Here is a 19,946-nt window from a genome sequence, read left to right as displayed (position 1 = left end):
GTTATCCCCAGGTAAACCAATAAGAAATTAAAAAAAGAGAGTCAAAGAAACAAAGTAATTAAAATGGTATATTAGAAAATTACTATTTAACATAAAAGAAGGCAATAGTGGAGAAATAGAAAAAAACAACAAAAAAGGCATAAGTCATATAGAAAAGGAATAGTAAGATGGCTAATTTTAATTAATATAATCAGCAATTATATTAATTAAAATTAATAGTAAAATGTTTTATTTTTATGAATCTGTCTTATTAATCAGAAATTACATTAATATTAAAAATTTATATATTTATATTAAATCATATATAACTTAATTATATTATATATAATAAATTATTTATATTAAAATATATTTATATATTTATATTTTTAAAAAACATGACCCAATTATATACTGTCTACAAGAGTCGTATGTTAGATTCAAAGATCCAAACAGATGGAGAATAAAATGACTAAAAAAGACCTACCATGCAAACAGAAACCAAAAGGGAGTTGGTACGGCTGTACCAGACAAATAGGCTATAAGGGAAAATTAATACTAGAGACAAAAACTCATTTTATAATAATAAAAGAGCCAATCTATCAAGAATATATAAAACATGTATGCGGGGATCCCTAGGTGGCTCAGCGGTTTAGTGCCTGCCTTCAGCCCAGGGCCTGATCCTAGAGACCTGGGATTGAGTCCCACATCGGGCTCCCTGCATGGAGCCTGCTTCTCCCTCTGCCTGTGTCTCTGCCTCTCTCTCTCTCTCTCTCTGTGTGTCTTTTATGAATAAATAAATAAAATCTTAAAAAAAATATGCACCCAATAACAGAACCCAAAAATATATGAAGCAAAACCTGATAGAATTATGAAGAAAAATAGACAATTCAAACAATAGTAGCTGGAGACTTCAATACCTGATTTTCAATACTGGATAGAACAACTAGACAGAAAATCAATAAAAAAATAGAAAGCAACTACATTCAAAAGATATCTATGTGATACTCTAACCAACAGGAGCAGAATGAACATTCTTTTCAAGTGCACATGGAACAATTCTTTATGGATAGAACATATGTTAGACTAAAAAGAAGTCTCAATAATTTTTTTTAAAAACTGGAACACCTGGGTGGCTCAGTGGTTAAGTGTCTGCCATCAGCTCAGGGCATGACCCTGGAGTCCCAGGATGAGTCTCACATCAGGCTCCCAGCATGGAGCCTGCTTCTCCCTCTGCTTCTGTCTCTGCCTCTCTCTCTCTCTGTCTCTCATGAATAAATAAATAAAATCTTAAAAAAAATTTTAAACCCTAAAATCACACAAATTATGTTCTTGAACCACAAAGGAATTAAATTATAAATCATTAACGTAAACACATTTTGGAAATTCACAAATATGTGCAATTTAAACAACACAATCCTAAATAACCAATAGGCCAAAGATGAAATCACAGGAAATTAGGAAAAAATTGGAATAAAAGCAAAAACACACCATATCAAATTGTATGGGATGAAGTGAAAGCTAGTGTAGAGGGAAATTCTGTTTTTAAGAAGAAGAAATATCTCAAATCAACTGCCTAACTTTCTACCTTACAAAACTAGAAAAGAGCAAACTAAACTTAAAGCAAGGAAAATGAGGGGGATTATAAAGATGTGAAAAACAACAAAGAAAATTAACCAAAAAGTTATCATTTGAAGAGATCAACAAAATTGACAAGCCTTTAACTAGTACGATCAAGGAAAAAGAGCACTCAAATTACTAAAAAGATAAAAGAGGGGTCATCACTACTGAACTTCCAGAAGTAAAAAAGACTTTAAGAAAACATTTCCTACAATTAAACAAGTTAGATAATCTAAATGAAATGGAAAAAATTCCCACACAGACATAAACTACTAACACTGGCTCAAGAAGAAACAGAAAATCTGTACCTATAACAGGTAAAGACTGAATTAGTAACTTCCGACAAAGGAAAGCCCACTGGTAAATTCTATCTGTTGTGGGTTGAATGTGCCCCCTACATATAATGTTCAAACCTTAATGCTTGTTACTTAAATGTCAAGTTATCTGGAAACAGGGACTCTGAGGGTTTCCTAAGATGTAAGTCAAGAGGAGGCCATACTGCAGTATAGTATGGATCCCTACTCCAGTATGAGCGGTGTCCTTACAAGAAGACAAAGAGAGGCACAAAGACCCACAGGGAGAACACCATGTGAAGATGGAGGTGGATTCTGGGCTGATGCAACTATTTCAGGCCCAGGAATGCTAAAGACAGTGGCCATAACCAGAAACCAGGAGAAAAGCATGGAACAAATTCTCCCTTAGGGCTCTTAGGAGGAACCCACCCTGACAACATCTTGGACTTGAACTTCTGGCCTCCAGAACAATGAAAGAATAAAGTTCTGTTGTTTTACGGCACCATGTTTGTGGTACTTTGGTATAGCAGCCTTAGCAAACCAATACACTGCCAAATGTTTAAAAACTTTGCCAAATAATAGAAAAGGAGGTAACACTCCCCAGTTTATTGCTTGAGACCAGTAATAATACCAAACCCAGGAATAGACATCACAAGTAAACAAAACTATGGATATGTATCTCTTATATCTCAAAAATCCTCAATAAAATATGTTCAAACTAAATCTAGCAACATATAAAAAGGATTATACATCATAACTGAGAGTTATTCTACGAATGTAAAGTTGCTTAACATAGGAAAATCAGCCAATGAAAAATGTCATAATAACAGAATAAAGGACAAAAACCACATGATCATCTCAATAAAAGCAGACCAGGCATCTGGCAAAACCCAACACCCTTTCATGATAATAACACTCAACAAACTAGGAATACAAGGAAACTTTCTCAAAAAACCTACAGCTGACTAACATCATACCTAGTGGTCAAAGATTGAATGCTTTCTCCCTAAGAACAGAAATAAGATAAAAATGTCTATTCTCACCACTTCAATTCAGTATTGTACTGGAGTATCTAGTCAGGACAATTAGTAAGACAAATAAAGTGCTGTTAAAAATTATTCCAACACCTGTTAACACAGCAAAGAAGCCTTTATAAGTATATCTTGTAGATATTGCAGGCTAGGTTCCGGACTACAGCAATAAAGCTAGTATCACAATAAAGGCAAATGAATTTTTTGGCTTCCCAATGCATGTACAAGTTATGTTCACCCTATATTGTAGTCCATTAAGTGTGCAACAGCATTATTTCTAAGAAAATAATGTATGTATCTCAACTAAAAAAATACTTTGTTGCTAAAAAATACTATTATTTGAACTTTCAAAGAGTGATAATCTTTTTGTCGATGGCTGCTGAGTGACTGGGTGGTGGTTGCCAAAGACTGGGGTGGCTCTGGCAACTTCTTAAAATAAGACCATGAAGTTTGCAGCATCACTGACTCTTCCTTTCAGAACTGATTTTCATAACTGATTTCTCTGTAGCATGTGATGCTGTTTGACAGCATTTTACCCACAGTAGAACTGCTTTCAAAATTGGATGTCAATCCTCTGAAACCCTGTTGCTGTTTTATCAATACATTTGTGTAATATTCTAAATCCCTGGTTGTCATTTCGACAACCTTCACAGCGTCTTCGCCAGGAGTAGATTCCAAGAAACCATCTTCTTTGTTTCTCCATAAGAAGCATCTCCTCAAATATTCAAGTTTTATCGTGAGATTGCAGTGATCAGTTGTGGCTTCCGGCTCTACTTCTAATTCTAGTTCTCTTTGCTATTCCTTCCCATCTGCACTTATTTCCTGCATGGAAGTCTTGAACCCATCATAGTCATCCATGAGGGTCAGAAGCTACTTTTTCCAAACTCCCCTTAATGTTGATATTTGGACCTCCTCCCATGAATCCCAAGTGTTCTTAATGGCACCTAGAAGGACGACTCTTTTCCAGGTTTTAACCTTGTTTTGCCCAGATCCACCAGAGGGATCACTGTGTGACAGCCCTAGCCTTATGAAACGTATGTCTCAAAAAATAAGGCCTGGAGTCAAAACAATTCCTTGATCCCTGGGCTGCAGAATGGATGCTGTGTTAGCAGGCGTGAAAACAAGATTAATCTAACAGTACATCTCCACCAGGGCTCTTGAGTGACCAGGTGCACTATGAACAAATGGTAATATTTTGAAAGGAGTCTTTTTTCCTGAGCAGTAAGTCTCAACAGTGGGCTTAAAATATTTGGTAAACCGTTGTAAACAGATGTGCTGTCATCGAGGCTTTGTTGTTCCATTTATACAGCAGAGGCAGTGTAGATTTAGCATAATTTTTTAGGGCCGTAGGGTTTTCAGAATGGTGAGTGAGCAGTGGCTTCGGCTGCATTAGCCCCTAACAGGAGCGCCAGCCCGTAGTTTGAAGCTTTGAAGTCAGGCACTGACTTCTCCTTTCTAGCTATTCAAGTCCAAATGGCATCTTCCTACAGTACAAGGCTGTTTTATTTACATTAAAAATCTGATGTTTAGTGTGGTTACCTTCATTAATTATCTTAGCTAGATGTGGACGACTTGCTGCAGCTTCTAGATCAGCACTTGCTGATTCACCTTCCACTTTTCTGTTATGGAGGCAATTTCTTTCCTTAAACCTCGTGAACCAATCTCTGCTAGCTTCAAACTTTTCTTCTGCAGGTTCCTTACCTCTCAGCCTCCACAGAATTGAAGAGACTTAGCATTTAGCTGTGGATTAGGCTTTGGCTTAAGGGAAGGTTGTGGCTGGTTTGATCCTCCACCTGGACCACTCAAACTTTCTCCATATTAACAATAAGGCTGTTTCACTTTCTTACTATAATTCATGTATTCACTGGAGCAGCACATTTAATTTCAAGAACTTTTCCTTTGAACTCACAACTTGGCTATTTAGTGCAAGAGGCCTAGCTCTCAGCCTTTGACATGCTTTCCTCACCGAGCTTATTCATTTCTAGCTTTTGATTTAAAATGAGAGACATGCAATCAATATTGTACTGTATATTAACTACCTAAAATTTAAATTAAAAAAATGAGAGATGTGCAATTTTTCCTTTCACTTGAACACCGAGAGGCCATTGCAGGGTTATTAATTGCCCTAATTTCAATATTGTTGTGTCATACGGAATAGGAAGGGGAGGGGAGAGATCGGGGAAGAGCTGATTGGTGGCACAATCAGAACACACACAACATTTATCAATTAAGTGTGTGGGCTTAAATGGGTGTGGTTTGTAGCAAGCACTCCAAGATAATTACAGTAGTAACATCAAAGGTTGCTGGTCACAGATCAGTGTAACAAATACAATGAAAACCAAAAAGTGTGAAATACCATGAGAATACCAAAATGTGCACAGAGACATAAAGTGAGCAAATGCTGTTGAAAAAAATGGTGCCAATAGATGATGCAGGGTTGCCACAAACTTTCAATCTGTAAGAAATGCAGTATCTGCAAAGCAAAATTAAGTGCAGTGTAATAAAATGAAGTAAACCTGTCTTCAGGACTACCAAAATAAGTGTCAAGATTATTGCAACTGGGGAGAAAGTTCAACTCCAAATACAGCAGAGGCATGTGGGGATTTATAGCCAATGAAGAGAATGAGGGGATCAGTGAATGAAAATTTTCAGACATCACAAGGATGGGAAAAACTGACCTAACAGCATTTTTACTGAAGGCACGTCAAGAACTATTACACCAAGGTGAGGATGAGAAACTTGATCAGCTATGAAAGGTGGGCTGGTCAAAGACAGGACAACCATCAAGTTGAGGCCTCGTCAAAAAGAGGGCTCAGGGGAGCCTGATTAAAATTTGTTCAAGTAGGCAGTCTCTGTCAAGGCATTCATACTGGGGGCGGGGAGTAAAATTATCTCTATTCATAAATGACATGGTCTTGTATATAGTAAATCCTAGCATACACCAAAACACAAACAAACAACAAACCCTATTAGAACTGATGAATGTATTAGGCAAGGTTGCAGATATGTGATCAATATACAAAAACAAATTGTATTTTTATACACCAGCAATGAACAATCTGAAAACAATAGTAAGAAGCAATTCCATTCACCATAGCATCGACGAGAATAAAATTCTTAGGAATAAATTTAACAAAAGAAGTGTTAAGTTTTATACACTGAAAGCAACAAGATATTTTAAAAAAAGAAATTAGAGACAACTTAAATAAATGAAATATCATTTCCTATTAATGTTTTGAAAGGTTTTTTACTATTATTTTTTAAGTTATGAATTCCACTTTTTAAAAATTAATTAATTAATTTTTAAAGTAATCTCTACAGCCAACATGGGGCTTGAACTCATAACCCCAAGCTCAAGAGTTACAGGCTTTACCAACTGAGCCAGTGAAGCGCCTCTGGAAGACCTAACAAGACATTAACACTTCCCAGAGCAATCAATAGATTCAATGCAGTCTTTATCAAAATTCCAATGGTATTTTTTGCAGAAATGGAGATGCCAATTCTAAAATTCATGTGTAGCAAGGGACTCAACTAAAAACAATCTTGAAAAAGAAGAGCAAAGTTGGAAGGACTCACATTTCCAATTTTAAACTTAGTACAAAGCTACAGCAATCAAGACAGTGTGGTACTGGCATAGGGCAGACATACAGATCAGTGGAATATAAATGAGAGTTCAGAAATAAAAATTTACATTTGTGGTTAATTTTTTTTTAAGAGTGCCAACACAATTAAATGAAAAAAAAAAGTAATCTTTTCAACAAACGGTATTGGGACAACTGGAAATCTCACATGCAAAAGAATTAATTTGAACTCCTACTTTACACCATATAAAATAATTAACTAAAAATGAATCATAGACCAAAATTTAAAAGCTAAAACTATAAAATCCTTAAAAGAAAACATAGGAGTAAATCTTCATGACCTCAGATTATGCAATGATTTCATAGCTATGACACTAAACACACATACAACAAGAGGACAAATAAATTGGATTTTCTGAAAATTAAAAACTTTGTGCTTCATGGCACATCATCAAGAAAGTAAAGGGACAACACATAGAATGGGGAAAAAACAAGAATGGGAAAAAATATTTTCAAATCATTTTTCTGATAAAGGGCTTGTTTCTCAGGATATATAAAGAATGCTTTCATCTCAATAATAATGAGATAAATAAGCCAATTTAAAAGTGGACAAAGGATTTTAATTAGCAATAGTCACGCCTCGGATAAACCTCATTGGCTACGATACTGCCACTGCGCAAAGCTTGGACAAAGGATTTTAATGAAATTTCTCCTAGAGGGCATATGAATGGCCTTAAAGCACACGAAAAGAAACTCAACATCTTTAGGAGGGAGATAAAAATCAAAACCACAGTGAGATACTACTTTACACCCACTAGGATGGCTAATATGTATATTATTGTCCACACACACACACACACACACACACACACACTCCTACAATAAGAAGTGTTGGAGAGAATGTGGAGAAATTGGAACTCTTATACATTGTTGGTGGGATAGTAAAACAGTGCAGCCACTCTGAAAAACTGGCAATTTCTAAAAATGTTAAGCATTGAATTGCCAGCAATTCCAGAACTAGGTGTATACTTAAGAGAAATAAAAACAATGATGCATATTCATAACATGGAGCAATATTATTAACCCTAAAATAAGCAGGGAAGTGTGGACACATGCTGAAACATGAATGAACTTTGAAAACATCACGTTAAGTGAAAGAAGCCAGACACAAGAGACCATATATTGTATGATTCCATTCATATAAAATGTCCAGAAGAGGCAAAACTCTATACAGACAGAGGGCAGATTAGCTGGTTGCTAAGGGCTGTGATTGTTAATGGGTACAGGATTTTCCTTTTGTTTTTTTGTTTTGTTTTAAATTTTATTTATTTATTTATTTATTTATTTATTTATTTATTTATTTATTTATTTATTTTTTTGAGAGAGAGAGACAGATAGCAAGAGAGGGAGCAGGAGCAGGGAGGAGAGGGAGAAGCAGACGCCTCACTGAGCAAGGAGCCCAACACGGGTCTGGATCCCAGGACCCTGGGATCATGACCCAAGCTGAAGGCAGATGCCTAACCAACAGAGCCATGCAGGTGATGCTAGGATTTTCTTTTTGGATGATAAAAATGATACAGAATTAGATAGTGGTGATGTTGCATCTCTCTGTGAATATTCTATACATGTGATTTGTATACTTTAAAAGGGTGAATTTCATGGTATATGATTTATATCTCAATATAGTTGTTATGAAAAATTATTTAAGGGCTCCATATATCAGCATGATATAATTTTAGAAGGGGTCTCAAATAAATTTAATCTAGTGATTTTCAAATATTTTACTAATGGTCGCCTTTGAAAATCATAAAATCTTACTTCAAGTTCAACCATGAAACAGGTGTAGTGTTATATTCAATGCACTTATCAAGTTCTAACTTATAACAGGCCATTTGGTTAAAAACAGAGCTTGATAGTAAGGTTGTGGGCAACAGTGCAGCTATGGATTAGGTTGGCATCTAGTGTTTGCTGTTTTATTTTATGTACAATATTAATAAAGTCCTGATAAATTGTGAATTACCATGCCTTGCAATGTCAGAATATTAATCTGTTTAACTGATGGATAAAACTGGAAAGATAAAGCAATGGAAAATTAAAGAAACTTTTCAAGTTTAGTCTCTAATGGTATCTAGCAATTACGCACATCTTAAAGAATGTATTACCCTGAATTCACACAACTCATTGAAACAATCTATTACTAGGTCACAGCAAAAGCACTCACTAGTATTGACTGTAATGCATCACCTTAGTAAAATTGTTATGGGCAGACATGGATTGGACCAAATTAACCAGTACATCAATACCAAGCTATAATGCTCCTAAGCAAGGACAGAATTACAAGAATTTCAAATATAGAGAGATAATGGCAGCTTGATTAATAAGTCTACAGGGAAGAAAAAGTACATAGTGTGGGTTAACATGTTAATAGCTTCCACTGAATTAAAACTGAGTAGATAGCATGTATTTGTACTGATTTTTACAATCTTAAATTATACTCTCATTTTAAAAGAAATTTGTTTTTAAAAGTTTTATGAATCTCAGTAAACACCCCACTGAGCCCGACATGGGGCTCCATCTCAGGACCCTGAGCTCAAGAGCTGAGTCAAAACCAAAAGCTGGATGCTCAACTGACTGAGGCCACCCAGGCAGCCCCACTTTCAAAAAGGAAGTTATAGGAAACTTCAAGAATCCAAAAAGTATTTCTGTAGAACATGGCTCAAATCCACCTATTTTACCTAACTATGCTTATCTTAGAGATGAAGTAAGTCAGGCTAAATATTTAAAGTCTCAAAGTTTTATATCCAGTTATCCTACAGAAAATGAACTGAGGTTCAGGATTCTGAATTCAGGATTCTTAGTATCATAGTCCTTCTCACGACCAAGTTTATATTCCCCAGTCTGGTTTGCAAGGATCTCTATAATCTGGCTTCATTCTAATAGTTTTTCCCTCCACAACTGGTAAGAGCCATGAGGTCCCAACAATTCCACTAGAGAAGATGGGCAGCAACTGTTGGGGACAGGCACTGGTGAGATGGGGATGGAGACGTTGGCAGGGGCAGTACCAACAGCTCATCAAGAAAGCAACACACAGTGGCTGGAGGTTGTGGCCTGAGGATTTCCCTCTCAATCGTGAGGCCCACAGCCTATTCCTTCTGAGAGTTCCTGTTATTATTTGAGATGGCTTTCAGTGGGGGCTGGTAAAAATTATGCCACAGGATAAAGTCCCCTCAAGTCTGCCCATAACACACAAATTTCATTTATTTATTTGGATTTATTTATTTATTTGAGAGAGAGAGAAAGAACGAGCAAGCATGCACAAGCTCAGGAAGGGCAGAGGGAGAGAGAGAGAATCCCAAGCAGACTCCCCACTGAGCATTGAGCCTGATGTGGGGCTTGATCCCAGGACCCTGAGATCACCACCCGAGCCAAAACCAAGAGCTGGATGCTCAACTGACTGAGCCATCCAGGCGTCTTGACACAAATATATTTTCATAAATTGTTAAGTTGTTCCAGGATCCGTGAATCACTCACGTACAACAGGTTTCAATCTGAGAAGCTCCTGCCATCTGACGGCGCCATCCTTTCCCCTTAGGTGGTGTCTTCAACTAGCAATTGTCTTGTAAGGCCTGCTCAGTTACTGAGGATTTTCACCTGGCTCACAGACTGCCCCTTTACCCCACCTCTCTCGGACTTCAAGTGCATTACATTTCTACATGAATCCTGGGCACTAAGTTATTTGATTTTTTCATTTTTAATGATTTCTGCCTTCTAGTGTCATTATTTATTGGATCTCAGGATCATCGGAGGCTGTGGCTAGGTCTTCACCAAAATTACTAAGTAAAAATCCCAGGTGCTAATGAAGCACAAGTTCTTATCCATGTGATCTTATCACTCGACTCCTCTCGCAACATGACTATGACTAGACCTCTAGTCTCCTGCCACCATAGTTTCTGTTCATCAGCCCCTTTCTGCCCTTACTTCCTCCCCCATCAATTTTCTAGTCCAAGATTCATCATTTCAATCATTCTCTTGCCTTAAACATGCTTGCTCTCTAATTAGTCAACACACTTGCCTGGCTAGCAAAATGCTAACCTTGGATGAATTTGACAATTCCTTCACTGTACTGGGGGGATGATCACACAATGGAGTGGACTGTCACCTTGTCTGGGCCATCATCTGGTTATATTTATAATCTTATTATGCTTCTCTAGTAAATTTATTTTTTCCATTTTCTCAATGATTCTAAATCTCCTATTTTCCTAAAATCACCTGACCCCATTTCTTTTCTCCTTCCTCATTTTTACCTCCTTCTACACACGCAGATGGACACACAGACACACACACATGCCGTGTAATCTTTCTCAATTTTCTGCCAAAATATCTATAAACTTTGTTACATCTAGATCTTCTTCTTTCTTACCATTGTTGTAAGAGAAAGTATCCCTATTTCAGACCAATTTCTCCACAAAGTCCTCAAACTTTGCTAAGAATACTGCATATCTCTATTTCTCTCATATCCTAAATATCTCTCTTCACTGGATTCTTCCCATCCATATTTAAACATGCTTAAGTCTCACTCATATTTTTAAAAAACTTTTTTTTAGATACCAAACCTTCTTCCAGATAACTCTATTCTCTTTCCCCCTTTCTCTTCTATGTTTTCCCCATTCAGTGCCAGCCCTCATTAAAGAGTTCGACTGCCTTAGAATCATTTACTCAGCTCCCACTCACTCCTGAGCTCATCGTGCTCCCACTGCTCCACCGATACTACTCTCATTATGATCACCTAATGAGACCATGTTAAATCTAATTGGTGTTAGAGTCATCTTAGTTAACCATGTAGTAATTAATATTCAATACAGTCAATTACTTTCTGTTTGAAACCCAATCCTTGGTTTCTGTGATACTACCCTCTCATTTTGTTTGTTTTCTAAGATTTTTATTTTTATTTGAGAGAGACAGCACAAGCAGGGGTAGGGGCAGAGGGAGAAGGAGAAGAAGACTCTTCTCTGAGCAGGGACCCGATATAGGGCTTGATCCCAGGACTCTGGGATCATGACCTGAGCCAAAGGCCGATGCTTAACTGACTGAGCCACCTGAGCACCTTATTTTTTCTTTTTTCTCTCCCTCCCTCCCTCCCTTCCTTCTCTTTTTCTTTCTTTTCTTTTCCTTCCTTCCTTCTTTTCTTTCTTCCTTCCTTCTTTTCTTTCTTCCTTCCTTCTTCCTTTCTTTCTTTCTTTCTTTCTTTCTTTCTTTCTTTCTTTCTTTCTTTCTCTCCTTCCTTTTTTCTTTCTTTCTTCTTTCTTTCTTTCTTTCTTTCTTTCTTTCTTTCTTTCTTTCTTTCTTTCTTTCTTCTTTCTTCTTTCTTTTCTTCTTTTTCTATTCCTCTTTCTAGTTGTGACAAGGACTGCTAATCCTGAACAAAAATCTATCTTCCACTTCCTTCTGGGCACATGGCTTCTACGTTTTTCAGTATCTTTTGGAGTCAGGTATGGACATGTGACTGAAAATGAAATGTAAACAGAAAAGACATAGGCCTGAACCTTAAGACACTGGGCAAGCCTCCTGCCTATCTTCTTTTCCTTTCTCCCATCACTTGGAACCCAGATGCGATGGAGATCAAGCTTTGAACAATCACATAATGACAATGCCCTACAGTAAGAGTTGGTAAAGTACAGTTTGTGGGCCAAATCTGGTCTGTGGCCTGTTTTCTATGGCCTGGAAGCTAAGGATAGACTTCACAGTTTTTGAAGGTTGTTTAAAAAAAAAAAAAGGATGAAGAATATGTCAGAGACCATATGTCACTGGCTAAGCCTAAAGTATTTACTTTTTAGCCCTTTACAGAAAAAAAATTAGGGACCTCTGTCCTAGGGGATAGGTGGCAGAGCAACATCATGACAGAAAAATGGACTCCTGAATATGTGGAGTAGAGGGTCCCCCTTATCCAACCTCACAGGCAGGCAACCATGCAGGTCTATGTGCATTGCCCCTATGGAATCTGGGGAACTGATGCAAACCTGCTGATGCTAATGCTGCTTACTATGTCAAGAATAATTAAGTCCTCTACTGCTGGCCTCCACTAAGATGTGGCGGGCTCATTTGTCAGCTAGAAGTAGGTCAAATTCTTAGCCCCTTTATAGTTAATAGTACATTTACGTTTTAAATATCTTTCTTTGAAATAACATACAGTTTTTAAAAATTCATATGAGAATCTTTAGAGCACTTAGTCCATTTACACATAATGTTATTACTGAGACGTCATATTCTTTTGTGCTTTTCTTTCTTTTTTAGAGAGAGAGAGAGAGAGAGAGAGGGAATGAGGGGCAGAGGGAGAGGGGGAGGGAGAGAGAATCTTAAGCAGGCTCCATGCTTAGTGCAGAGCCTGATGCCAGGCTCAGTCTCACAACTCTGAGGTCATGACCTGAGCCAAAATCAAGAGTTGGATGCTTAACCAACTGAGCCACCCCAGTGCCCCTCTTTTGTGCTATTTTTTTCTTCCTACATATTTTTTTTATTTTTAAAAATCAACCTTTTTGGAGAATAATTTACATTTAATGATATTAGTGTAGCAATTTTAAGTGCACAAGTTCAATAAATTTTTATGAATGTATACATTTTTGTGTAACCACCTCCCAATCAATATATAGAACACTTAAGTCATCAGAAAGTGCTTCTTCCCAATCAACTCTCCCACCCAACCCAGGCAACCACCAATCTGATTTCTGTCACTATTAACTGGTTTTACTTTTCTTTAACTTCATATAAATGAAGTCATATGGTATATACATTTGGGTATCTGCCTTCTTTTGCTCAGCATGTTTCCGGTATCCAACTGTATTGTTGTTATCAGTGCTCATTAATTTTTATTATTGTTTTGTATTTCACAGTATGACTAGTCAACAGTTTGTTTATTCATCTGTTGATGGGTACCCAGAATGTTCCTAATTCTTGGCTAATAAAAATCAGATACAAATCTTTAATGAAATTTTTTCATTTCTCTTGGATACATACCTAGGAACTTCTAGGATACATGATAAGGGTAAGTTTAAAAAGAAATTAAGTGATTGTACTATTTTACATTCCCACCAACAGTGTATGAGAGTTCCAGGTACTCCACAGCCCCAGCAACACAGAATTTTAAAAATTTTGTTATTGTTAGTATTTTTAATTGTTAGTTTTTAAAATTTTAGACATTCCAGTGATTGTGTAATAATATCTCTTTGTGGTTTTAGTTTACATTTTCCAAGATGGTTAATGATGCAATTTTTTTCATATGTTTGTAGGTCATTTGCATACTTTCCTTAGAGAACTATGTGCTCAAATTTTTTTTTTATGTGCTCAAATTTTATGCCTATTTTATGAATTATCATATTTATCATTTTATTATTGTTTTTTTAAGAGCTCCTTATATATTCTTTAAAAAAAAAATCTTTTAGAGAGAAAGAATCCCAAGAAGGCTCCATGCCCAGTGTAGAGCCCTGAGATCATGACCTAAGCTGAAATCAAGATTTGGATGCCTAACTGACTGAGCCACCCAGACACCTCAAGTTCTTTGCATATTTGATACAGGTCTTCTGTCAGACATATGTGTTGGGAAAATTTTCTTCTACTCTGTAAATTGACTTTTTCTATACATTAAGAATACATTTTCTGAAAAAGAAATAAATATATAGATCCTATTTACAATATCATCAAAAACAATAAAGTACTTAGGAGTAAATTTAACCAAGGACGTGAAAGATCTCTAACCTGAAAACTACACCACATGGATGAAAGAAATCAAAGACAAAAAGAAATGGAAATGTATCCTGTGTTCCTGAATGGGAAGAATTCATATTGTTAAAATGTTGATACTACCAAAAGCCATCTATGGATTCAATGCAATCCTTATCAAGATTTCAATGGCATTTTAAACACTTCTAAAATTTATATGGAACCATAAAAACCCCAAATAGCCACAGAAATCCTGAGAAAAGCAGAAGGCTTCATACTTCCTGAGTTCAAGCTATCCTAGAAGTTATAATAATTGAAACAGTATGGTAGTGGCATAAAAACAAATAGACCAATGGAACAGAACCGAGAACCCAGAAATAGACCCAAACATAAACAGTCATCTAATATTTGACAGGGAAGCCAAGAATAGTCAATGAAGGACAATCTCTTTAATAAATGGTGATTGGGAGGGTGCCTGGGTGGCTCAGTCAGTTAAGCATGGGCCTTAAGCTCAGGTCATGACCTCAAGGTCTTCGGATGGAGCCCCGTATCACCACCACCCCTGCTTTGTGGTGAGCCTGCTTCTCCCTGCTGCTCCCCCTGCTTGTGCTCTCTCTCTCTCTAATAAATAAAAAAATCTTAAAAAAATAAATGGTGATGGGAAAATTGGGTATAGGCTACCTCATATACATATATATTTGTATAATCACACATGTAAACCCCCCAAAACATCTAACTCACAGAATCCAGGCAGTAGAATGGTGGTTGCTAGGGGTTGAGGGGTGTAGGAAATATGAAATGTTGGTCAAAGAGCACAAACTTTCAGTTATGAAATGAATACATGGATCTAATGTACCGCATGGTGACTATAGCTTTCAACACTGTATTGTGTGCTTGAAAACTGCTATGGGAGTAGAGCTTTAATTATCTCACCATAGCACCAAAAAATTATAAGTACATGAGGTAAAAAAAAATGTGTTAACTAACTTTATTGTGGTAAGCACTTTGCACTGTATCATATCATTACAATGTAGGTCTTCAACTTATGTTATGCCAATTATATCCCAACAAAGCTGGAAAAAAAGACAAAAATCTCAGGAACAGGTAACAGGCATAGTTAGACCTGTAACAGAGGGTAAGTAAGATTCAAGCCAGCTACACAAGGATCCAAGAGAGGCCAGGAATGTGTTGGTACCATGGAGAGTTCCATGGCTTGTTCCATGGCTCAAGTGGTTTCTCTACCTTTTCATTCCAGAAGACCAGAAATTGAACTTAGTGGCAGTACTTTGAATTTGTATAGTTGGTGGCCATTTTACAGATAAATACCTCAATTATTTGTGATATAGAGAATGACCATGTGTTATGTATTACTGGCCAATATAAGTTAGTTGCTATCATCACTGTTTTCACTAACCTCACTAAGGGACCGTCAACTGATCACTGATTTACAAAAATCTATTAAATCCAAGCAAGATGAGGAGGGTATCCTCTTGGATGAGTAGCATTATCAGCCTGGACAGGATGAGGACTCTGTACTTCCTACGGGTGGGGAAGATATATGAAGTGGTGACGGGGAACCTGGGTGGGCAGCCTGGTGGTAGTTACCAGAACCAGCACAGAATGAAGAGGCCATTTCCAAAGAGGGATGGCCTAGCCTGGGGTGTAAGAGCCTCATCTGCGCCCCTTTCTCCCCCATATGGGTAAGAAGGACATCCTGCCGAGGGCATTGATGGATAACAGAATGGGCTGTTGAGCCTCAGCAGGGTAAGGGCATCCATTCAGAGAAGAGGGTCAGTATGAGATATTAGATCCTAAATAGGGTGAAGAGGCTATTTTCACAGAAACGTGGTCTAGGATGAGGTGGTATAGCCCTACCAGAGTAAGCCAGCTGTCCCTCCATCAGGGACAGGGGTTGGGCAGACTGGAATAGGTGTCAGAGGTGTCAAGCCCAGTGAGGACTTCTGTGCAGAAGGAGCAAAAGGACACAAGGATTTAGAGTCTGAGTTTGGGGAGAAGGGTATGAAAATGGAGTAGCAGATGGCTGCTGTGAAACCTGAGTCACATGCAAAAGGACTGATCAAATAAGTTGATACACTGAGGAGGGGAGGCAGGCTTCTATCAAAGAAGGTAGTTACAGATCATGATGAACCCTGTGGTGCTGCACTGGAACTGGTGATCTCAATATGAATGCAGGGCTTTCAATAAACAGAGGAATAAACACAGATGTAAATATGTATGTATATGTGTATATAATTATATATATACATATATAGTAATAGAATAATCATACTCAAAAAGAGAACAGAATAGATATTTCATATGTCTTGCCTCGATGAAAAAGTGGTTTACCACGAAAGATATTTAGTATGGTTTATATGGTGCTAGTGTAAAATGAAAACTTCAAAAATTTATATTTCTTTAATATTTTATAGCAAGTTCTTTTTAAAATTTTTTTTAATTTTTATTTATTTATGATAGTCACAGAGAGAAAGAGAGAGAGAGAGAGAGAGGCAGAGACACAGGCAGAGGAAGAAGCAGGCTCCATGCACCGGGAGCCTGATGTGGGATTTGATCCCGGGTCTCCAGGATCACGCCCTGGGCCAAAGGCAGGCGCCAAACAGCTGCGCCACCCAGGGATCCCCAAGTTCTTTTTTTATAGCAAGTTCTACTTGTCTATTAACATAACTACCCATGTCAAGGGGAGAACTAAAAAAAAATCATCCATGTACAATGTTAACAGGGACAAAATAGATAGTGGAGGTAATGAAGTGTGGATTCTCACCAACAAGAAACCAAATTAAATCACACACACTCTATTTTTAAGGAAAAAACATGAAAAGGTAAAAGTAGAAGTGGTGATGGTAGCAGTAATGTAGTGATGATGCTATGATAATATTAGTACCACTAATATATACTGAGTGCTCACCAAGTCCCAGTTATTGTGTAATGGCTTTATCCAAATTAAATTCTTAGAGACACTGGCACCAAGGCATTAGGTAATGATTTCAGTTTAAATTTATGAACACTTTCAAGTTTCAAATTTCCTCTCTTAAACTTCAAAATGGTAGTAACAATTCTCTTATGCCACAACACAGACTATTTGAAGATTAGTTCTGATTCAAATGTTGAATGTTATGAATAATTTGGTGACAAATGAAACAGCAAAATGTGATTTATATGTTCATTATAATATGAATATAGAAGGATATTTCTGAGAATCTGCAACGCAACTTCATAGCGAATTCTCCAGTTACCTGAGTTATCTCACATGATGTTATTACTGTTGTTTTTGTTCATATCCTCATAGAGCATTCAAAGCAGTTTCCAGGAAATGAAATGTTAAGAGCTATAGAAATAGCAGTACTTTTTATTTCACTTTATCACGATATGTACCATTTTAGAACAAATATTTTATACTATTTCCATATTACAGTGTGATTGTAGGATGGTCTGGGTGGGACTACACTATAAAGATGGCCTTGAGGATTGTTAATAGGCCACATGGTATATTTTTCCAAATTCACATTCCTAAAAGACCAATGAGGCCTAAAAAGTGTTGAATTTGCCAATTTCTGAAAATTTACTTCTAATGTCTTTGGTGACACAATAAACTTGTTTAAATAAAACTGAATCCAAAGAAAGTCCAATCTACAACATTCTAAGGTTACATATAATGAATGTTTTTTGGTAAAATAGTTTTTCTTACGGCCATAATGACTTCATAATCCCCTTTAAGATGTTTCTTGTCTTCTTCTGTTCTGAAAATATATCAAACTTCTAATGAATCAAGGAGATAAGTAATTTTAATATTTACAAATATATCTGAAATATAAAGTTTTGAAAGAAGCCAAAGGCAATGTAAGTTAACACTTACTAGTAGATATAACCATTTCTTACTATTCAGGACTATTTCAAAACAATTTATAAAATTGTTTGTACAATTTATACATTACAAGTATTTTATATAAAATCATTTGTACTAAAGTTGATTTTTAAATAGTTTACTTGGTTGCGATTTGAGTAGTTTTGGAAAAATATTTTATACTATTAACAAGTCTTACAGTAGTCTTCTTAAAGATATGTTAGTTTCATGATAATCTCATCAGATGTTTTGAAACTTCGCAAGGACTCATTTAACTCCTATGGCTATCCAGGAAACAACAAAGAAGAGTAAGATGTGGACATACGATAGATGCCATAGGGCAATGTAATCAATGCTACTTAGTACTAGTGTCTCCTGTAGAACTTGTTTTGTTTTTGTTTTTTCCCGTAGAGCTTTTTAAAGATACGAATAGTCTGGTCCTATTCCTTTAAGTTTTTGTTTCAACAGATCTAAGTGGGAACTTATTCATCTTTATTTTAAAAACTCCCCAAGTCATATTAATCAGGATTGAGAATCACAATTTTTAGAATTTAGCTCATAGTCAATTAAGCATATTAGAAAGACACTGCTTAACACAGAAATCAGTATTTCTAAAACAATACACAGAAAAGTACGCCTAATTCTGAGGTATTATCAAATTGACTAAATCGGATGTCACTCATGGAATGTTTTGGTAAACATAAGTTTTGGTGAGTTTAATTAATTAACTGCCTATGTGAAAGATAAATTCTTGCCACTATTCATTTAATTAACTAATTAATTAATTTGGGGGGAGGGGCAGAGGAAAAGGGGAGAATCTCAAGCGGATTGCAGGCTGAGCACAGAGCCCAAAGCACGGCTCAATCTTACAACCCTGAGATCATGACCTGAGCCCAAATCAAGAGTTAGATGCCCCTAATGAATTTTATTTTTAAGAAATTTAAATAAGCATTATATTGGATATTAGCTATTTTCCTAGCATCCTATTCATCAATTCCTTCCAATAGTGAATGTAATCCTTTCCACCTCTTACCTAATGTAGTTTGGGAGGTGACCCAACTCTAGGGCTGAAGTGAATCAGTACTGCCCATCCCTGTGATTGGTTCTGGGATGGGCAGGTAACCTAGTGAGATACAAGAAGTTTCAAGCGGGCAACTATGGGAAACCTGATTATGAAACTGACGCATGGAAGACGGGTGTGTGGGAGGGGGTAGGGGAGCAGTGGAAGGAGTAGAAAGAGAAACTAGGATGTTAGTGGTACTATTTGAGTCACTAGATCAAGCCATGCCTGAAGATAGACCAACTCTCCAGATGGTCCCATATTGCTCAAGCCATTTTGAGTTGGTCTGTATTCACTTGAAACTGATTGAATTTTATTATCTATTCAATGTAATTTCTGGTGCTTTTTAGGCAATTTCAGTTAATTAAATGAGGGCATAGAATTTTCTTAAAAGGAAAATTCTCTTCATATTTTTACAGTAATTTCATGGACACTTTTTTGTAATTCTATTCCCCTGAGTTATTTTTCTGAATACCCAAAGAATAGATACATTGCTAAATATTTGAAGAGGAAACCAAGGACAATAAAAGATGAAAAGATCTGATGAAATACACAAAACAGACAAAAATATATCCTCTGAACTTATTACCCTAAAGTCTATCCCTCAAATCACTTGCAGTCACAATGTGTTTGGAAAACATTTTCTATACCAGCAGCCTTGGAATTTTAGTATATTTAACCACTTCTCGGGAAATTTGCTTTAAAGAAAGATTATAAGGCTGCTTCCCAGTGATTCTGATTCAGTGGATGTGGTTCAGTGGCCCTAGTGTTAAGCCCAGTGAACAGACTACACTTCTAAATCTATCT

The 19,946-nt window shown here is 36.7% G+C and overlaps 1 protein-coding gene and 1 non-coding gene across 7 annotated transcripts in view; both read right to left on the bottom strand.

Moving 5' to 3' along the window:
* SYT14 (synaptotagmin 14) overlaps nucleotides 1-19,946 on the bottom strand; it is a 210,706-nt gene that overhangs the window by 35,242 nt on the left and 155,518 nt on the right. The window contains exon 6 of one of the 6 annotated variants that reach the window (XR_007411798.1): nucleotides 17,922-17,975. The exons of the other annotated variants lie outside the window; for them this stretch is intronic. The gene's annotated coding sequence lies outside the window, so the exon portion shown is untranslated. Of the gene's footprint in view, nucleotides 1-17,921; nucleotides 17,976-19,946 lie in introns of those variants that run through there. 6 annotated transcript variants of the gene reach the window in all.
* Nucleotides 7,045-7,188, bottom strand: LOC112649003 (U4 spliceosomal RNA). Its single transcript, XR_003129435.1, has one exon. It is a non-coding gene; the product is annotated as a U4 spliceosomal RNA (small nuclear RNA).

This window comes from Canis lupus, chromosome 7 (genome assembly GCF_003254725.2).
Source record: "Canis lupus dingo isolate Sandy chromosome 7, ASM325472v2, whole genome shotgun sequence".
NCBI lineage: Eukaryota > Metazoa > Chordata > Mammalia > Carnivora > Canidae > Canis > Canis lupus.
This window is presented reverse-complemented; position numbering and strand designations above follow the sequence as displayed.